A 16,358-nucleotide genomic window follows, 5' to 3' on the forward strand; every position below is an offset into this window, starting at 1 on the left:
GACGGAGGCGGACTGACTGGTGAAGTAAAAATGCGAACTAACAGGTGGAGGAGCCCATAGAAACACACCCACCCTGGTGGCCTAAGTTCACCTACGAGGGAGACTGTCTGATCGAATCGCCAGCCACCCCTCGATTATAAGTACTTGGCTTCAGCAGATACTTCCTTCTCTGCTCACCGAAATTATGATGAAGGTAGTACGTTGTGAAAATCAGCAGCAGAGTCTTTAAGCTCCGAGCATTGCACAGAGGCTTGACGTATATGCCGAGGTTTATTAATATATGGAGACCTTATTTGTGATGCTGTGACGCATCCTAGCCATTAAAGCCAAACAGACTATTCGACCAGTGGCATTATATTTTTTGCAATGTACATTTAAGCTGCCAAATATTGAACAGTGCAAAATCAAATTATGGCATGATTATATATCTGAAATCTTTCATATCATGTGAAATGTTTTCAGATCTTGCTGTAAAAGATGCTAATATACAGTGTCTTGTTTCATTCATCATTACAAAGTCCACAATGCCATGGAATCTTTCCATAGAAATAAGGAAATAATTGTTCTGTATTATTATTTGTAAGACACTTAGGGATATTCACTATAGGACGATCACACCATTCCATTCATTTTTCTAACTTTCCATTTAGTTTGGGGCCATAGGGTGGCAGTGCTAATCCAGGAGCACTGGGTGCAAGGTAAGGCTATAGAAAGGTGGTACTGTATAAGAAATAAAGCTTGTGGAGAAATGGCAGGAGGGTTGTTGGCTCAAGCCCCAAACCTGAAGGACTGTGTGACAAAACTTCCATCCATCCATTTTCCAACCCGCTGAATCCGAACACAGGGTCACGGGGGTCTGCTGGAGCCAATCCCAGCCAACACAGGGCACAAGGCAGGAAACAATCCTGGGCAGGGTGCCAACCCACCGCAGGTGACAAAACTTATTCCTTCTATTCATTTTCTAACTCACCTATAGAGTACATTGTCATGAAAATTGTTTTTACTGTTTTGAGCTGCACTGGGACCTAGACAGGGACAAGTCTTGGACGAGGTACCAGTGTAGGACACACACTCATTTAGAGTTGCCAGTTTACCAGATATGCACATCTCCAATTTGAGAAATTCAGTAATGTAGTGTTATGTTCAAGTTACACTAGATGAAGTTGGCCACCATTGTACTTTAATAAATGATAATAACCATTGTGTAGAGGCTTGTTTTATATGCCAGTGCCCATCCATATATGGAGACCTGATTTGTGATGCTATGTTTGCTACCTAGCCATCAAAGCCAAACAGCCAAATACAGATTCAAGATGCTGTATTGGAATATTTTTGTGATGTATATTGCACATCATAACAAGCTGGCTGTACCCTCCTGATGAAAATTTTACTGAAGACAAGAAAATTATGTACAAGCATGATTTCATGACACCTACAAGTAGAAGATAATTTTCATTCAAGCCAGATCTGCCAATTGCTACCTTTGACTCTGTTCTACTCTGTAGAACCTGTCACAGGAGGCTGGGGGTCAGACCCAGCCGGGACGCCTGGAAGGACCGGGAGGTGGTCTATATGTCCCCCGGGCCATGAGAGGGGGCAACCGCCCTGGATGTTGGATGGACCACAGGGAAGGAGCAAGGAGGCTCAAGCCCACTGGGGACCGTGGCCACCACCAGGGGGCACCCCGAGCGTCGTGGAGCCCGGGAGATTGACACTTCGCCACACCTGAGAAGGTGGAGAAAGGACCTTCCAGGGACGCCCGGAGTGCTTCTGGGTGCAAGGCCAGCACTTCCGCCACACCAGGAAGTGCTGCCGGAAGAGTGTCATCAGGCACCTGGAGCACATCTGAGTGGAAATAAAGGCGCCGCCTCACTCCAATCAGGGAGCTAGAGTCAGGAGCGGGAGCAGGATGAAGCTAACGTGAGGAGAGGAAAGGCCCGTGTTAAAGGCGCTATATAAATAAAATGTATTATTATTATTATTATTAAGGGTGCTTGGTGCTGGGAGTACTGTGTGCTGTGTGGGACTGTGCTTAAAAATAAACGTGTGTTTTGTGTAACACGCTGGTGTTAGTCTGATGGTGTTCAGACCCATGCTCACAACCATTAAACCTCTTGTTGTCCCAAAGCTCACATCTTGAAATTCTTGGTTGACATTCATTTAATTTTGTTGCTCATATTATTTGGCTCAGTTCAAAGAGCTCCATCAACTGCAACATTTAAATGGAGGAAGTATAACATCTTGAGTTTTGCATTCTTGAACTTTTTGTAACTTTCTGAACTGGCCTGCACAAGATTCTCTTGTTTTAGCTGTTTCTCATCTGCTCTTTTCTAATGTCATTCTTTCTTGTATACAAAGTATAGGGAAAGTATTGTAATCGTCCAAAGATTTGATGTTGAGATTTTGATGAGTCTCAACGTTTTAGACCTCCCTGACTTTCTCGTATATGAAGTATAGGGAAAGTATTGTAATCCTCCAAAAATTCCACTTCGAAATTTTGATGAATCTTGACGTTTTAGACCCTCCCTGAGTTCGAAAATACCTTTTTTGGAATTATGTCTGTGTGTTTGTATGTATGAAAACACGATAACTTGAGTACGCTTTCCAAATTTTGCATACAAGTATTATATACAAAACTATTAACTTTTGGGCTATTTCCAATAACTGAAAGTGGTACTTTTTCTTTTATTCATGCAGCTGCAGAGTCTGATTTATTCAACTTTACTTTTGTAATAATTGTTCAATATATTATTGATTTGATTTGATTTGTTGTTGATGGTTCTTTAATGTACATAATATAAAAATATAATCATTGTCTTGCAGTTTACTCCTTCAATATCCATCCCCATATCTGAGTATACGAAAAAGTCTAGGGGAGACCAACCCTGATTTGTTTCTACTTATACTCCAATTTTAATTTTATTATACACATGCTTGTCAGCTTCATACTGTACTAAATCGCATTTGCTCTGCTTCTTGTGATGTTTCATGTTATTGATACATCCTGTCCATCCATTTTCTGAACTCTCTTCATCCATTATGGAGTCACTGGGAATGTATCTTTCTTATATCATACAAAGGCTCTGGATGGCGTATCAGCCCTTCAAAGGACACACTCAAGCACAAATGCACACATTCTCATAAGAGACCATTTAGAGTTTCTGATTAATTTAATTAATTAGCAACTTGTTGAATATGTGAGGAAACTGGAGTGCAGTGATCCCCTGCCTATTGCGGAAGTTACGTTCCAGACCCATCAGCGATAGGTGAAAATCCTCGATATAGAAAGACCATATAAATAAACATTTTTTTATAGTTTAAGCCTTAAAATACCCCTCCCACACGCTTTAAACACATGTAAACTTGTAATGGCGAGCGACGTCCGCGTAACGCTTTCCTTCCCGAAGCATATCCAGGAGTTTTACCTTATCCTGAATGGTCAAGGTCTTCCTCTGTCGCTTAGGCTTACTACTACCAGAAGGCTTAGAAGATGCAGGATGCTTGGGAGCCATCATAGGGCTTAAAATAAAAAGAAAAATTCACAAAAAGTTTGCTCACAACAATCGGACCACAAGCAAGGTACACGATATGCAGAGAACTGAGATACGTCGGGGACCCACGCTCGCTGTTCTTGCGAGATTACACCATGTTAGCAGCAGCCAATCAGAGCCCAAGAGAATGAAAATCCCACTCTGATTGGTTGAGTCTCCTCTTTCAGCCAATAACGGGCCTTGGAAGAAATTATCTGGGTACTGTAATGCAAAACTCTTTGTCTACTGTAGTGTACAAAGCACGTATAAAATTAGATATGTTCCACAGAAAAATCCGCGATATAGTGGGGGATCACTGTAACTCGGAGAAAAAACAGACGTGGACACAGGCAATATTTGCAAATTCTATTGGATTTTAGTTCCTTTAGCTATGAGGATGCAGCATTAGCTACCATAACCACAACACTGCCCCTTTCAATGAACCTGTATAAAATTATTACAGATACAGTCAATTAAGTATTATAAGACATTTGGTTTAACATGCTTATGTGTTATTGTTATTTTACAGATCAAACACTGTTATTTCTCAATATTTTTATGAATGGTGTTAAGTTATTACTTGCAGCCTTACATGTCATTTAGAAATTGATAGCCCACCTTATACCCGCCCCAAAAGAACCAGGTGCACATAATCTTATAAACAGCCTTAACATTTTATAGCACCTTTATATGTAGAAAACTATATCAAGGGGCTGCGGTGGGCTGGTGCCCTGCCCGGAGTTTGTTTCCTGCCTTGTGCCCTGTGTTGGCTAGGATTGGCTCCAGCAGGCCCCCGTGACCCTGTAGTTAGGATATAGTGGGTTGGATAATGTATGGATGGATGGCTGGATGGATATATCAAGGGGCTTTACAGGTACACAACTACAGAACAACTGTTTCAGTACAGTTTTGCAATTTCGGCTCAGACAAGTAAAGTGATTTAATAAGTGACACAGAGTGAGCCAGAGGCATGGAATAAAACAGCAGCCTTGTTGTTGCCTCAGCTGCAGTGCCAGGTGATCTGTTTTCTAAAATTTAAATGAAGGATTTGAGAAATGTGGCTAATTCACTGATGTTTGTCACTAGAGGTAAGTCAGAGAAGCATGACTTTTCCAATTCACAGTTAGGTATTATTTTTTCGCTCAGGTATGGCATGGTTAAAAGTGAAAGTATTCGCTCTTTTGCACACTGAATAAAAACAATTTCAAATTTTTGCAGCTGATGCTAAAGGAAAGGCTCTAGCTGCTCACCACCGTGTAATAAAAAAAACAAGATCAGAAAATCGGTTAGTGGATATGTCGATGATCTTTTTTGCAGTTTGGCTTCTCAAAATTACTCCTGGAGGACTGATTTGTAGCTGCTGCTTTTTATTCCAGTCAAATTCAAACTGAAGGCAAGTTTATACATTTGAGTACTCTTAGATATTAAAGATGGATGTATGTTAGATTAATTGAGGGCTGCAGTTTGGCCCCATGTGGATGTGAGTGTGCTTGTTTATGACCAAGAGTGGGCATTGTGATGGACTGGCAACTGGTCTAGGGTTGGTTCCAGCTTTGTGCCATATAGCCCAACCTCCACCCCAACTTTGAATTGTATTAAGTCAACTCTAATGTGCAGCCTAAAATGTATGTCGTTAAACTCAATCTTGCAGCCTTGCCTGGTAACACTGAGGTTGGTACAGCCAGACTTCAGGGTTTTCAGACTAGTGTTCTGATAAGCTGTGGACTCAAAGTTGTCGCCCCTCACAAGAACAGATGTGCATTAACAGTGGGTCTGCTAGATTGCCAACACATGCACACACAGATATTCAAGCAGCTGCTGGGGTTAATAAAGTAACACTACAGAGCCAGATAGTAACCTTCTGCAGGAGGGCCCAAGGGTCTGATGGCTGTCACTCCTTAGCCATGTCGAGTGTTTCTTGCCCAGAGAACTTGGGGCAGAAGCACTAATGGGACACCTCCTATGTAGTGTGCATGTAGGAATCTTTCCAGGCTATCCCCTCAGTCCTTTTGATCTCACAATTGCCACGTCCTTCCTCCTGGCAGAGGAACGTTCTGTGGTCCAGGACCGGTACCTCAGGCTCTCTTTCTGAAGGTAGGACAAAATGTCAGCATTATCAATGAGCCTCGCCCCAATCTCACTCCCACCATGCCCTTAGATCTTTGAGAAACCTCATCCTGACTTACTGGGCCCACAGAAGAAGACTTAGTGTTTCACCAGCTATGACTAGATAAGGTGTATTGAAAAATGTACCATGGGTTTGAGGACATGATTATGTTTTCTCATTTCTAAATCAGTAGACTCAGATCAGCCAATACTTGCATTTATTATTCAACTTTTTAGGTGTGTTTACTTTTTATTTTTATTTTTTTATTAAATGGCTTGTGAAAAGTTGTATTTTGATTTTTTTTCCTGAAAATATCCATTTATCTACACATTTGTAATCCCACTTGTCCTATCATGAGTCACATTGGGACCCAGGCTATGCTTCCTTGATACTCGGCTTTTAACCATTTTTTCTTTTTTAGGAAATCACTAGGGGGTTTTGCCCCCTGCTCGCTTTGCTCGCCAACCCCCGTATTTGTTTTTCCGGATACACGCTTTTAAGATTTTTTTTTCTTTGAATTGTTGCTATTTCATTAGTTTCACTTTTATTTCAGAACTTATATAAAAACAATACGGTGGAACCTCGGTTTGCGAGCATAATTCGTTCCGGAAACGTGCTCGCAGTCCAAAGCACTCGCATATCAAAGTGAATTTCCCCATAAGAAATAATGGAAACTCAGATGATTCGTTCCACAACCCAAAACTATTCATATAAAAATGATTAATACAAAATATAAAGTAAAAATACATAAAACAAATTAACCTGCACTTTACCTTTGAAAAGAACCATGGCTGGTGTGAGTGAGTTTCTAAACTCTTGTGGGATTCCACCCAACGGGATGACACACAGAAGAGCGTCCCAAAGCAATCGCAGTCTCCCAGCGCTGTAGCAGTTCGCTGTAAAAGGGAATCCGAAAAGATTGCGGACATGCTATAAGCGCCTGCCGTCGATACATGATACAAGGAACAAGGAACATTATAAATGCGCAGGGCACAGTACTACTTGGCCACGACCCTGCCTGACTGCTGTATCTGTGTATAGGAGAGTGGCAGATCCCGCTACAATAAATAACCACGCTGTTGCTGTTTCAAGCTGAATAAAGCTGGTGTTGCTAAAGTACTGAGACTCAGCTTCGTGTTTTGGGGTGCAAGACGAGGACTCGCACGTCACAGGACACACACACACAGTCACAATGCTGCAGTAAACGGTATGCGCTCGTACGGATGTTGACTATATGAGTGAGGCACACTGACTCAGACGGAGAATAGGAGACGATTGCCCACAATCCCGCAGTGAGAGAGAGAGAAGGACCATCAGCTCAGTTGTGATCACATGACGCTCAGCAGACAAAGCGTATACATACTACTCGTATTGCAAGACCTCGCTCGTTTATCAAGTCAAAATTTATTAAAAATTTTAGCTCGTCTTGCAAAACACTCGTAAACTAAGTTACTCTCAAACCGAGGTTCCACTGTATTTGGAATCTTTCGTGTCCCAATATGCTGACTTTTTTAAATGCGGTCAGTGAGACATGTGTTTAATGACTTTGTACCATAATTCAGGATAGGTTTCTCTGTTTGTTATTTCAGCACAGACAAAGCGATCTTCGTCATCAGCAGTTAATAATTTTTTTGCAAAGTAACCAATAAATGCATGTGAGGTAAAGCACGTTTTTGAAATTCTCTGACTTAAACTTCAAAGCCTTACAATATTTACACACTTCTGGCATATCATCTGTGTCCATATATTCGATCTCTATTCGCCTTTTAGTTATTTCTCTGAGTAATAATTTCTCTTTTTTTTGCACTAATGCAATGTTTACTTTCTTTTTTTGACACTGTCGTTTTTTTCTGCTTTCATATTCTGTATCTTGCTCTGCATGTGTTTCGCCCCTACGTTTTTGAATTCCAGTTTTCATTATCTCTTAACCTGCTCTGCATGTGTTTGGCCCCTTTGTTTTTTAACCTCTTTATGACGTTTTAGTTTGTTTTCTACTCTTTGTCTTTTATTTCTGACCTCGCTTTGTCCTGCTTTTTTTCCAGTGACACCTGGTCCGTGGTGATTATTTTCCCTTTTTCAAGTAATAATTTCCGTTTTTTTTTTGTGCTACTGCGATCTTTACTTTCTTTTTTTTATACTTTCAAATTTTCCTACTTTCATATTCTTTAACTTTCTCCACATTTGTATCGCGCATATGCTTTTTTTTTTTTGGGAGCCGTTCGAATTCCACTGCTTTCATAATCTGCTCTGCATGTGTACAGCGCCAACGTTTGTGAACATGTTTATGAAGTTCTACTTTGTCTTTTACTCTGTCTTTTAATTCTGAGCTGGATTGGATGTGCTTTGTTTCAATTCCGGGCTGATTATTACTTTCCTTGTTTTCTGAATTTGCACCTCGATTATTCTTTTTCTTTTTTGCTGTTTTTTCTCCAACGCTTTTGAGTCTCTTTTCTCTGCGCTGCTTTCTTCTTCGCTTAGTCACCGACGTTTCATTTATGACGTATTGTCCTTATACACTTTATATGCGCTGAGACCCTGGATCTGTGTGTGCTCAAATCCTTCACACGATTGAATGTTTTGCTGCCTGTGGTCTTATTTGATATTGATTGTAAGTAGGGCGTGTCTTGCAAGAATCTCATGTTCTACATCATTGCGAGACGGTCCTGGGTCAGTCTCTTGGCACAATGTCTCATGTTTAAGGTCCTTTAAAGTGGGGCTTTTAACTGTCTTCCGTGATCTTAACGCGAAGATCACATCTCGACGCCACTACTATTTCTCTCCAGGATTTTTTTATAATAGAGAGATATATAAAAATACCCATAATCTCTATTAGATAATATCATCTGTTTACTATTTATATGTAGTACTAGGGTGTTGTACCGTGTTAGCCATTATGAATGTAGAGAAAAGTCAAGCAAAATGACACCTTTTATTGGCTAACTAAAAAGATTACAATATGCAAGCTTTCGAGGCAACTCAGGCCCCTTCTTCAGGCAAGATGTGATCAATTGATGATGACTACATGATTACGATTACGACATGTTTTACATCTTGCCTGAAGAAGGGGCCTGAGTTGCCTCGAAAGCTTGCATATTGTAATCTTTTTAGTTAGCCAATAAAAGGTGTCATTTTGCTTGGCTTTTCTCTATTTACATGTATGAATTGTCCTAAGCAAATCAGTGGGTAGATGGATGTTTTGGAAAAAATAAATGAATAATCTTTAACAAGTCAATGAATTAAATAACAAAACGTAGTTAACAAGAACAGGTTGATACCAGTTATAAGCTGAGGCTTGAGGAAACAGTTCTAAAACTGATTTAGTAGAGAAAGAACAAACACACCTAAACAATGAGAGCATTTAAAGGTGTAAATTGGCCTTTGATAAGAACCTGATTAGAATAAAACCAGCAGTGATAAACTTATCCCCCAGGGCCAGTTCATTGAAACTATACTCTGTGAATATGTTAACCCTTAAAACAATAGACGTAAAATAAAAATTATTGCCAGTTGTTGCTTTAAAAAACTGGGAGTGGTCTCCCCTAGAATTTCTCGTATACTCGGATATGGGGATGGATATTTGAGGAGCAAATCGCAAGATGATGATTATATTTTTATATTATGTACATTAAAGAACCATCAACAACAAATCAAATCAAATTAATAATATATTGAACAATTATTATAAAAGTAAAGTTGAATAAATCGGACTGAATAAAAGGTAAAGTACCACTTCCGGTTAACGGAAATAGTCCAAAAGTTGATAGAAATCTACATTTTGTACCTAATACTTGTTTGCAAAATTTGGTTGACCTAAGTGAAAGCGTACTCAAGCTATCATGTGTACACACACAGACACATGGACAAAATTCCAAAAATGGCTAAAACGTACAAATTTTTAGAGTATCCCAATACTCTCCCTATACTTCATATACGAGAAAGTCAGAGAGGTTTAAAACGTCGAGATTCATCAAAATCTCGACTTCAAATCCTTGGACGATTCCAATACTTTCCCTGTACTTTATATATTAAAAAGAGAAAGAATAGATGATTCCATTCACCTCTCCATTTTCTAAACCTGCATATTTCTAGCACAATGTTCTAGAAAGCTGAAGCCCATTCTATTAGCATCAAATATCGTAATTTGAAATTTATTTTATTTGGCTTCCAAAAGATTAATTACACTCATAAACAGGGTATATGCCTAGCTCATATGAAAGAAAACATAATATCCAACTTTGTGTTACGCTTTTTAAGAGATGTAGAAAAAAATACATTCTGTAATTACTTTTAGTGCAAACTGTCAATGAAATATCAACATCTATATTTATCTTTTCATTGTTCTGATATAAACCTTGATAAGTGGCCACAAGGCCTCATGGCTAAAGCATTTGAAATGTCCTTCCATGTAATTTGTGAGTCCATTTATTCTATTATAGGGCTGTGCAGAGCAGTAGCTTATGTTGACAGCATAGTCCTCAAGAGAGTAACCAACCCTAAGAAGACACAAGTTTATTGCAGGGTGCACTCACCCACACTCAAGTTTTTGAAATATGTGAGGAAAGCAGAGTCCCTGGGGAAAACCCTTGGAGACACAGGAAGAATGTGAAACGTCCATCCAGACGCTGTCCAAGTAAGAGTTTAAACTCTGGTCAAAGGAGCCATGTGGCTAGCCGGCACAGAAGTAGATCATTGCAAACTGCCCACAGAATATGTCAGCCCTCAATTGTCATCTTGCAACTGTTTTCTTTGTGATCATTAATTATTATTTGTGTAAACTCCTCAAAAAATTCTGAGATGAAAATATTAATTTGAAAGTTCAAAAATATTAGCAAATTCCTTCCTATGAAGGGTAAGTATAATTTTGCTGCTTCCTATTAAACTGTGATAACTGAAAGCAAATAAAAACTGTTTAATTAAACAAGGAGCTCAAGCGATCACAGAAATAGGTCTGAATCTTAAATTCTCAATTTTATTGTCAGTCAGCCATTTTCTAACCCTCTTAGTTCTGAACAGGGGTCTGCTGGAGCCTATCCTGGCTAGCATAGGGCACAAGGCAGGAATAAACCCTTGACAGGGCACCAGTCAATCGCAGAGCATACACACAAACACACACCAACCACACACTAGGGCTAATTTATGATCTGCATGTGTTTGGACTGTGGGAGAAAACCCACGCAGACACTGGGAGAAGAAGCAAACTCCATGCAGGGAGGACCTGGTACACAAACCTTGGCCTCCTTACTGTGAAGCAGCAGTGCCACCCACTATGCCACCGTGCTGCCCCGTGTTTTATTGTGATAGTTTTTAAAAATTGTTAACAAAAATGTTACAATTTCAATTTTATTAGAATTTAATTACTATTTTAATTGAAAAGCCTCTTACCAAGACTTTCACATAAGGTATTTTATTTATTTAATCTATACTAATAAAAGGCAAAGCCCTCACTGACTGACTGACTCACTCACTCACTCATCACTAATTCTCTAACTTCCTGTGTAGGTGGAAGGCTGAAATTTGGCAGGCTCATTCCTTACAGCTTACTTACAAAAGTTAGGCAGGTTTCATTTCGAAATTTAAAGCGTAACGGTCATAACTGGAACCTCTTTTTTGTCCATATACTGTAATGGACGGGGGCGGAGTCGCGTATCGCGTCATCATGCCTCCTACGTAATCACGTGAAACGCCTTGGGGCCGATCTGGAAGAAATAGAAATATATACCTTTATTTTTACTTCCTTAACTTGTGGAGGGTGTATCCTGTAGCAAAGCCCTAAGTTTTTTCATGAAAGCCCCTTTCAGTCAATAAGCCTTAAAAACAGGTGTAAAGCTAAACTTGCAGCACCGCTATTCAATTACACTTGCCTAACGCCTCTCCTAAGGGGACATACTGTGGGATCTGGGCATCAGTCAAAGCACCAATCACAGGCCCGATTAGAAAACGGGAAGCTGTGATTTGTCGTCTCCCTCCCATGTAACAATCACAGCTCGTGTTACAACGCACTATGTATGTATGTGTATATGTATATATGTATGTGTGTATATGTATGTGTATATATATATGTTGATATGTGTATATATATATATATATATGTATATATATGTGGATGTGTATATGTATATATATATATATGTGTATATGTAGATATGTATATATATGTATATGTATATATATGTTTACATAACCTCTTTAACACACTACTTCTCCGCTGCGAAGCGCGGGTATTTTGCTAGTTTGTTTATAAAGCACTTTAAAAACAACCTCAAGGCTGACCAAAGTGCTGTACAAAGAAAGACAACACATAAACACATAAGAACTGAAGAGATTCTTAATAGAAAGTATACAAATAGCCAATATATTATACAGGGTTAAAAGCCAGAGAGTAAAAATGTGTTTTTAAATAGGATTTAAAGGCAGCTAGTGAAGGAGCCTGCCTAACGTGCAACGGCAAATCGTTCCAGAGTTTTGGGGCTGCAACTGAAAAAGCTCGATCACCTCGGAGTTGGCATCGTGCCTTGGGAACACGTAAAAGCATCTGGTCTGCTGACCTGAGAGACCGAGATGGTACGTAAGGGTGCAGCAGTTCCGACAAATAAAGAGGGGCACACCCATTAAAAGATTTAAAAACAAATACAAGGATCTTAAAATGGATTCGAAAACGAATTGGAAGCCAGTGGAGGGAAGCCAAAATCGGGGTAAAATGCTCATGCTTTCTTGTGCCAGTTAAAAATCGAGCAGCAGAAGAAGCGCATTGCAGTAATCTAGACGAGATGTTATAAAAGCATGTATCACTGTTTCAAGGTTGCGCTTAGACAAAACAGGCTTGATTTTTGACAGCCGCCTCAACTTGAAAAAGCAAGAGTTTACCACTGCGTTCACATGGCTATCAAGTTTTAAAGTGGAATCCATTTTTACACCTAAATTTGTGATCATGGATTTCTCAAATTGAGCCACAGTGGAAAGGTTGATGCAGGGTGTCCCGCTGGTGCTATTGGGCCTAAATAGCATGACTTCTGTTTTGTTCTCATTAAAATTTAAAAAATGTAATGCCATCCAACTTTAATATTACCTTAATAAGATATTTAATATTCTATTTCAACTTGAAGAGCGTGAATAGCAGTTATTTTATTTTTCTTGTTTTTCAACCTTATAAAATGAAGGGTGGGTTTTATTTTTAGTGAAAATCCATGTTTAGAATTTTAACAATAAGATGCATTGTATTGGAAACATGTTTCTCTGAATAAAGCTTTTCACTCCGCCTGAGACTCTCATATGTCCAACAGCCCTGTCCTCATTTATTTGCGTCTCATTTGCTAAAAATCACCCTGTAGAACATACTATTGTTTGTGTAGTCACTGTTTCTTTTAATCAGGTGTCAGAATCTGCTTCACCCCATCTACCTTTCAGGAACATTTTTTCATTTTACATTCTAATTTTAGCTTTCATTGTGTTAATATTTTTGTTTTTCTGGTGACAATGCACATTGTGTTCCTCTTTCCTCAACTTTAAGGAACATGTAACAGGATTACTGTAGTGACTTAGAGGAAAAAGAAACAACGGGTTGGGTTTTGATTTCACAGTATGAGTTTTTTTACCAACATTATACCAGTAATCTGTCTCTTACCTCAGCTGTTTTATTAGCAGAGCTAAGCAGGAACATCCTTGAATTTTCACTTACTTGTGAAGCTCATTATAGTGGAGGGTCAGTATTTGCCTTTTGAGGTACTACGTCATGAGTTCTGGACTGTTCATTTTTTTTGTGCTGTATTAACCTCTTTTCCATTTTAAAATGTATAGTTGTTGCCCCAGAGTGTGAGGTCACATTGAATAGGACATGTAGGCTCTTACTATTGTACTATCATATTGTATTGAGGATTACTTGTGTACTTTTCTGTGTATTGTATTGTATTTACCACATTTTTTGACACCCACTGCATGCCAAACCTACCTGGAAAGGGGTCTTTCTTCAAATTGCCTTTCCTGAGATTTCTTCCATTTTTCTTGTCTTAGAGCAGGGGTCTCCAACCTTTTTTCCCCTGAGAGCTACTTTTACAAAATGAAAATGGCTGAAAGCTACTCTCGTTTTCTAACGTTTATTCTCATAGCTTATTTCCACCCAAACAAACTGAATAAGCTTGATTTACCTGAACATTTACAAAATGTTGGTGTCCACAACTCACATTTTGCATTAAAACATCACAAACAATATTTAGTTTACCTGCAAGTGCATTTTGTTTGTCTGTATGCATTTTCTAGTGTATCTCACACTATGGCATTGAAACATGAAGGCTGTCAAAACATCCAGCCATCCATCTATTTTCCAACCCGCTGAATCCAAACAAAGGGTCACGGGGGTCTGCTGGAGCCGATCCCAGCCAACACAGGGCACAAGGCAGGAACCAATCCCGGGCAGGGTGCCAACCCACCGCAGGACACACACAAACACACCTACACACCAAGCACACACTAGGGCCAATTTAGAATCGCCAAACCACCTAACCTGCATGTCTTTGGACAGTGGGAGGAAACCGGAGCACCCGGAGGAAACCCACGCAGACACGGGGAGAACATGCAAACTCCACGCAGGGAGGACCCGGGGAGCAAACCCGGGTCTCCTAACTGCAAGGCAGCAGCGCTACCACTGCGCCACCGTGCCGCCTGCTGTCAAAACAAAACAATGCAATTACAAATACACAGATATTCCTTATTCATTTGTCATTGTGTTCCATGTCACAGTTTCACTTTATTCACATATCCAGTTACATGTGTGTGTGACGACGCGGGTTCAGCTCCGTGCTCCCATCGGATGTTAGGGAGCCCTTGAACCCAACACTGTCGGTAATGTCACCGATGAGCTAGACAGTGAGGCAATATCAATGAGCAAGGGGATGGTTTAAAAGTGCTAAGTGCTTTTATTAACAATAATCCAAAACAGTGTCCAAATAAAGTGCTGTGCAATTCAGAGTCTTCATTAAATAAATAAATAATCCATAAAATGAAACGTGGAGGTTAAAATACACAAAACAACTATCCTTTAAAACGAGGTTAAAACAATCCACAGGAAGCAGTCTTTAAAAACAGTTGACAAGCCCGGTGCTTCTTCACTTTAGCCTGGCGGCTCCCCTGCTACCCCCATCTGTGCTGCTCAACAGGAGAGACGCTCTTTATGCAGCTGGCCTTCTACCTACTCCTACTCCTACTACTACTACTACTACTACTGTCAGTCGCCTTTCCGATCCTTGGCTCCGGTCGGCTATCCATGACAGTGACCTGGGAAATCCACCAACGGCCAAGGCTCTCATGTTGAGGACACTACGTTCCCAAGTCATGATTCCCGCGGTCATCCGTGGAGAATCATCCACCTTCCAGTCACTCCCGTCCTTCATAAAACTCTGCGGGAGCGACAACAACTACTACGCCTGGGATGTCGGCCTAACACCCAGGTTGCCTCTTCAGCTGCTGCGAGCCTATTCAGGCTCGCTCGCTTGCTTGTTCGTTCGCTCACTCGCACCGGCGCACTCTTTCTCCTGCTTCCTACTTTCTTCCTTTCATAACCTCTGTCTTTCTTTCTTTCCTTTTCCTCTTGTACCTCCCCTAACCGTCTCGGGCTTCTCTGTATATACACAGAGAGGACATGGCAGCTGCAGCGCATTAGCCACAGGAACAATCACAGATGTGGGCAGTCTCTCCCCTCTGCACTTCGGTGAGAAACGCCCACACCGCAGATCGCCCTGCGGCTCGCTATAGTCACCACGCCCCCTCCTAAACAGCGAGCGCTGTGATTATTTAAATAGAACTGCTGGCCTTTGCTGGGAGAGCTGTGAACCCATAACACCACAGTGTGATGTGTTTTTTAGTTAGTCAGATGTCTGGCACTGCATGGAGTCAACAAGAGAGGCAGGTGTATGGGGGAGTGGAGCCACTGAGGTTCACTCTTATGGAGTCATTTAAATGTTTGTCTGTCAGTCTTGTTCTGAAATTTGATGTCATGACATTCATGTCAGACTCACAGAGGTATGGAGACTCAAACAAAGCAGACATTTTCAGAGCTGCTTGGTGAAGATTCTTATAGTTAGCTGGCTCTACTAAGCTCCAGAAATGCTGAGAATGCTGTTGAGACTTTAACTGCACATTATTTTGAAGGTTTATTAATAAATAATATATAAAATCCAATGTCTGTCTGTCTGTCCGTTTTTCACGAGAGAACTACTTAACAGATTTAGATTGTTGTTTTTTTCTATAATTTGCTTGAACATTCTGGTTGATTTTGCGACTTCTCTCATTTCGCTGTGTATCACAGTTTGTTTGCGGTGCCGATTTATTTGCGCGAATCCAAGAAACAGGCAACGGGCCAAAGGGGCGGGGGGTTTGGGTGTGTGTGGATGTGCTCTCCTCACTCTATCGCCAGCTTTGGGGCATCGTATTCCTTAACTGCGCTTAGCTAGCGGACGAGAGACCAATTGAATTCAACTTTGTTTGATATTTAAAATAAAGTGTGTGATAAAAAGTCACAAAACAACTATAAAGATTTGGGGATTGGCCCCGTGTATTGCTGTGGTGGCTAGCAAATTGGTCAAAATGTAGAAAAAATTCAAACAGTTGACAACATACAGAGGATTGAGGGTTGCTTTTATACAAGAACATGGCTGCTGTTAATGATCAAAAGGGAAGTGACGTCATCATCGGAAGCCAGAAGTGACATCATTAATGGAGGACCGGAAGTG

The 16,358-nt window shown here is 40.4% G+C and overlaps 1 protein-coding gene across 1 annotated transcript in view; it reads left to right on the top strand.

The window, feature by feature from the left end:
* The window catches only part of adap2 (ArfGAP with dual PH domains 2), a 70,453-nt gene that overhangs the window by 254 nt on the left and 53,841 nt on the right, over positions 1-16,358 (top strand). The gene's annotated exons all lie outside the window — the stretch shown is intronic.

The sequence above is a fragment of the Erpetoichthys calabaricus genome, chromosome 14, assembly GCF_900747795.2.
Source record: "Erpetoichthys calabaricus chromosome 14, fErpCal1.3, whole genome shotgun sequence".
Taxonomy (NCBI): Eukaryota; Metazoa; Chordata; class Cladistia; order Polypteriformes; family Polypteridae; genus Erpetoichthys; species Erpetoichthys calabaricus.